Genomic DNA, 6,204 nt, shown 5'->3' with positions numbered 1-6,204 from the left:
CACATACACACAGACACACACATATAAACACATATATACACACATAAACACACATACATAAAGACAATACACGCATATATAAACATGCGCATACACACATAAGCACACACACAGTCACTCATATACACACATACACACAGAGTCACACACACACACACACACACACACACACTATAAGAATACAAATGAGTGTGGGGCTCCTGGATAGGAAAGAATGGGGTAGCAGAAAAAGGGAATAAAAATCACCCACCAGCAAATCAAAATCTATGAAAGACTGAGAATTTCCTTAAATACTAAAATCACATGCATTTAAGGAAAAATGACCAAATAGTTAGATTCCTCTACTCTTGGCAGCTAAACATTCACCACCATGGCCCAACCACCTTAGATGGTGAACAGCAGAGACCACCAGAAAAGCACCTGAAATTGAAAACAAAAACCAATTTACATTTTATTTAAGCAAAGCAAACAGATGGGCCTGTTAATAGCATCCAAGTCGGTGTCACACAGGGAAAACAAATCTGGAACCCAAGTCAAATAAGTTGGAAATCAAAAGCAACCCAATTAAAAGAAGCAAACACAGGCAGCTGTGGCCCTTGCCTCCCCTGACCTGTGTAACGATAGAACGTTCTTCTCACACCAGGACAGTGGCATAGTCAGCACATCAGAGACTGCTGTTCCCATGTTTTCTCTGCCTGTTAGAGAATAAAGAGGCAGAAAAAGGGCCAGCAGGAAGCAGTGGAGAAATCTTGAACACGGCAAACAGAGAAGGAATCAGAAGTTGAAGAAAGACTTTCACTGGGGTAGGAAAACCTCACATACTGCAGAACACACAGCAGAAAAAGTGCCCACCCCGAAGCAGAGAGGGGACTGTCCAAATTTTCCATCTTCTCTCATGGGCTGGGGAGAGTCTTCCTTCCTTCATTTAACAATTGATCAGTCTGAAAAAAAAAAAGCAGAATGGCTGGTTGGCCTTTAACTGCTCTGTAAACAAGTCCTGATGTGACCTAGAACTCGGTGAAACAGTCCATCAGTAGGGCCAGCCTTTTATCTTAGGTCAGGAGGGTGAGGAAGAAGCTACCACCTTAGAAATTTACTATCTTTATCATGTAGGCATGACTCTTCTCCCCATTTGCCTGTCTGCCAGAGAGTCTGTCTACATGGTTACCTCCCAGGTGGCACCAATTCATGAACCACACATTCCAGGATGTAGGTTCTTAACCTAAAGTTTCCTTCAGGTGTGCCACAGAAATTTTAAAAGGAAAACAAGATCTTTACTTGCATCTGTCTTCTTGAATTTGGTTTGAACCATGGGAAATTGGAGGAGAGATAGGTAAGGCTGAGTCCATATAGATGCATCCAAATAATTGAGGCGTATGTGTTGGGATTATGATGTTAGGCTTCAAAGATGTAGAGTTAGACACAAACGCAAGCGTCCCATTTGGTGAGTGAAGCAAAGACAGCTGTTTGTCAGCCTTGCTGACACGAAGACTTATTTTGATGTCCCAAGCAGTCACTGCATACTGAACATAAGACATCTGCTATGGTTCCCTTTAGCTCATGGTGTTTTTCATCTGTAATCTAATGTGCACCAAGGTGTATGTGTGTGATCATGTTCATATGTGTGTGTGTGTGTGTGTGTGTGTGTGTGTGTGTGTGTATGTGGGTGGGTGGGGGTGGGGGCTGGGGGGCTGGGGTGGGGTGCAGATTGGTGGATGGGTGAATGAGGGTCTGTGGGATCCATACTTAGTGTGTAGAGGTCAGAGGACAACCTTGGATGTCAGTCCTCATCTCTGCCTTGTTTGAGATCGAGTGTCTTGTTCACCACTGATTATGCAGATACATCACCGCATCTGGCTTTTGCATGAGGTCTGGGGATCTGAACTCTAGTCCTCATACCTACCCAGCAAACACTTAATTCACTGAGCCATGCCTTCAGGCCCTGTTGAATGGCTCCTAATCAACAGCCTTTCGATATAATTTATTCACAGGTATAGGTACAACATTAGGACTGTTATTATGAGTACTGGTCTCCCATACACTGCATCTTTTTCTTCATGTCTCCTGACAAGCTTTTGCTATATTTCCTTTCATTTTACTCTTCCCATAAAGTCTGCCCAAGTATTTTTGTTCTCTATGGCACTGTTTTGATATATACAAATATTACCATAATACTGTCTCTCTCCTGTTATAGTTTGGGAGTCTGAAAAAAAAACTGTCTCCATCCAAGAAAAAATATCACCCTCTCTTCTCATCTGAGGCAAAATGTCACCTACCCTCACATTTTCTACTCTCTGGAACTAAGGCCCAAGGAACTTACTACCTCAGCATATTGGTTGAGGTTCAAATTCAAGCTAAAAGTAAACAAACAAATTCTTATTTGTTTATTTTGACACAGGGACTCATGACTGTATATCCTGGCTGACTTCAAACTCACTATGTAGACCAGGCTGACCCTGAGTTTTCAGCAATCGATATTCCTGCCTCTAACTCCAAATCACAAGCACATGCCACCATGCCTGGCTCAAAACAGAACCTTTGAATGCTGACTGAAGCCACTGAGAAGCTGTAAACCAAATGAATGAGCCATCTCTAAGTCTGTATTGTCAATCAGGGAACAATGTACTCACTGATTGGTGTGTGTGTGTGTGTGTGTGTGTGTGTGTGTGTGTGTATCACATTGATTTGAGAGTTCCAGAAATCTGGTAAAATATAAAGGGTTTGGGGGCAGGTGTTAGAAGAAAACAACACTTGACTTGGTAAACTGAGAAAAACAACAACAGAATCAACAAGAAACCACCTGCTTCCATCCAGTGTGTGTGGGCAGAATTCAGACTATTGAGAACTTGACTAGAATAAAAAGACAAAAAAAGGGCAAACTGGAACTAGAACATACAACTTCTGTGTGAAGAATGTGATATGATGAGAGAACGGGGCTTAATTTGATCAAACCACATTACACAGGTATAAAATTTTAAACATGAATTTTCTAAAAAAAACAGCAAAAGACATGTCAGAGTCAAGGATGACCCAGGAAGACCTGCCTGCATGTCCAGATCGGCAGGGAATAGTCCTCGATTAGCCTGACAAGCTCACTGCAATTATGAACACACCTCCCTTATTCTCAGAAATGTCTTAGTTTGGATAATAAATGGCAGGGCGACTTTAATCAAGAGACTCTAGAATCAAATGAAGGTCTCAGGTCAATGGAAGTTATTATGGACCTGCATGCAGACAGCTTGGGTCTAACCTGAAAGGCTGAGTGGCTACTGCCAGTGGTATAGGGGTGGTTTTGATGCTAAGGTCCTGTTCTCCAATTGGTTCTTGATCCATCAATAAAGATGCTAGTGGCCAATGAACTGGGTGAAATAGGTGGGACTTCTGCATCCCCCCAAGCAAGCTAGCAGATCCAGGAGAACTTGGGGAGGAGAATGAGGTAGTAGCTGCAGGGGATGAAGTCAACCAGCCAAATGAGGTTTCCAGTAGAGTGGCCAATGGCCACTCTATCTGATTATGTCTGGGGTGGCAGTGGAGGTTTAGGAGTGCCCAGTCATTGAGTTAGCAAAGACATTTTAAGATTAATTGGTTGTGTGTGTGTGTGTGTGTGTGTGTGCACATGGGTAGGGGCTGGTAGTAAGGCCCCTTCCCAGAGCTTAAAATAGGGTAGCAAACATAACAGGCTACACCGTGGTGCATGCATAAGTGAACATTACAGAGCAGTTGCCTTGGCAAGCAGTTGAGGGCCAGGACACTGGCCACAGAACATAGAGGAACTGTGGGATATGTGCCAGCCTCTCAAGTTACTCAGGCTGCTTCATAGCCACACAGGGACATCTGTCCTCCATCATGGTATAGCTGACATTGTTCACAGCAATATGCTAAAATCTTTGTCAGTTTCCTTTAAAAACAAACAAACAAACAAACAAACAATTTTTCATAAATAACCTAAGCGTCTATTGTAGGACTGTCCCACTTTACAGGAAGGAAACTAAAGCTCCTGATGGCTGAGTTAAAACTTTCTGTCACCCTGAGTTATTCACTGGAGCAGTCTTACCTGGGTACATTAACATGATGCTGTCTTTCCCAACTTTGACTATGGCTAAATCAGAGGTGCCGCTGCTCTCCAGCTAAAAGGCCAAAGAAATGAAAAAAGAGATAGAGGGGTCATTTCATAAAGGGAAAGAGAAAACTCTGCAATGCAACACTGTAGAATTAAAATGATTTTGTAACTACATGAGAGAGAGAAAAAGAGAGATTAGAGGAGGAAAAAAAAGAAAGAAATTCTAAGTCTTCTTTCAGTATTCACATTCCACAGATGCAAAAAAATAAAATAAAAATCATACTTATTTTTTAATCCTAATTTAATTTAAACCTAATTTAAAATGTCACTTAAAGCCATAATAAAACAACCAAAAATGCTAATAAGAGCACACGTCACCTAGCCTGCTGTACTTTCTTCAGGTAATGAGAAATGAAGAGAATAGAAAAGATTAAAACTATTAGAAAAATATAGAATTGAGACAGGATGTTAAGAATTGAAGCCTAAGGTTTAATCATTATAGCGGAGTCTTAGCAGTCTACTACTTCAAAATGTGGTCCTCAGATGAGCAGCAGCACCTAAGAGCTTCTTCCATGTAGCATCTTAGGCCCTGCCCTTGCCTTACTGAGTCAGATCTAATTTAAGCAGCCTTTGGGGACCTGCATGCACTTTAAAGTTTGAGAAGCCATATTTTACCATGAAATTGCTTTCCATGCCTGATGTGCCCAAGTTCTCTTTAAGGAGAAAATTCAGAACTCATCTTTAGATAGACTTGTATTTCAATGTCACTGTTAAACTCACTGGTTATATGACCAAGAACAAAGGACTCCATCTTTGTGACTCCCCAATGTTCTTACCTGTAGAATGGTGGATTTAAGAACCATCTTCCAGGCTTGTTTGGGAATGTAGAATGATATACAAGAAAGCTCACATTGTTCACTTATTAACAAATGCCCCAATTCAGAAAGTTCTGCTATCAAACTTGGTGGCTGTGTCTATTTTCTAAACTTAGTAAAGTATGTAATTGAATATTATCTGGAGGCGACACTCTAAAATATATTTTCTCACTATAACGAGGCAATTTAGAAAATTGCCTTGTCAGCTGTTCTTTTACCTTTCTGTGTTTTCTCACACTGAGTTGGTGGGTGAGAAAAGCGCCACCTCCACAAAGGCGGATCCTTTGTGCACCGATAAATGACAGCTCCTGCTTGAATCTAACTAACATAAGTGGCTAGGCTGCTAGTGGCCTGCAGTATGGTATAGCAGAAATATAACATTATTACGATCTACAACTATTAATAGCCACCTCATAGAACTGCTATGGGACTGAATGATAGACATTTTCTCTACATCACCAAGAAGGAAAACAAGTCCAGAAAGAGTAAGATGCTTTGTCAATAGTTCCATGTAATAAAGTAGCACACATCTTTCAGTCTTTTCATTTGATGACATTGCCCTTAAAAGGTGGCCTCAGAGGATTACTTCCTGATACTTCTGTTTGTCTTATTTCTCTCTAGGCAGGATTAAGTTGTGTGGTCCTCGGTGGATTCTCTCAAGCTACATGGTGACCTTGGAGTCTCTATGCAAAAAATCAAAAGCCTACAGAGCAAGTTGGCCTTACCCTTAGGATCTGGCTTAAGTTGGCATCTTTTCCTCCTTCTAATGTTGTCCCAACACACACATTCTTGTAAATCTCAAGCCACTGCTTGCCTTCACATTTCTCACCACACTCTTCTGCTTAGACTCACTTCCTGCCTAACAGGCCTGTGGTCTTCTCTTTCTGTTTAATCAGAACTTACTCAGATGTAAGCAATATAAGCTCAAACCAAATCACAAAGAATTATGGATTCAGAGAATTGAGAAAGCTGTGGCCAAAACTAGCATCAAACCAACTAGATCCACAGACTGGGTGCCATTAGAGAACTAGCAGTCTCTTGAACATGCCTTCCATGCCATTGGATTTAGACACAAATCAGATATTGATATTCGAGGAATGAGGAGGTCTAGCATTGTGTTAAAGTACTAGCTCTGTGTCTCACTAGACTGACCAGGGCCAGGTGGCCTTCCTAAGGCAAAGGAATGAAAAGGTCCAGATTGACCAGCTCTGAGTGTTCAGTCACCCCAGGCATCCAGGGAAGGATCTGAGACCAATGTCCTCTGGAAGG

At 41.6% G+C, this 6,204-nt stretch overlaps 1 long non-coding RNA gene across 3 annotated transcripts in view; it reads right to left on the bottom strand.

Annotated features, from left to right (window-relative positions):
- Positions 1 to 426: 426 nt before the first annotated feature.
- Positions 427 to 6,204, bottom strand: part of Gm33782 — a 53,447-nt gene continuing 47,669 nt past the window's right edge. For all 3 annotated transcript variants that reach the window (XR_871976.2, XR_871978.2, XR_871977.2), the window contains exons 3-4: positions 4,055 to 4,127; positions 427 to 941 (exon numbers count right to left, since the gene is read on the bottom strand). This is a non-coding gene — a long non-coding RNA (predicted gene, 33782). The remainder of the gene's footprint in view (positions 942 to 4,054; positions 4,128 to 6,204) is intronic.

Source organism: Mus musculus, chromosome 10 (genome assembly GCF_000001635.26).
Source record: "Mus musculus strain C57BL/6J chromosome 10, GRCm38.p6 C57BL/6J".
NCBI lineage: Eukaryota > Metazoa > Chordata > Mammalia > Rodentia > Muridae > Mus > Mus musculus.
Note: the sequence above shows the minus strand (reverse complement) of the source record. Positions and strands in the feature narration are given on the sequence as shown.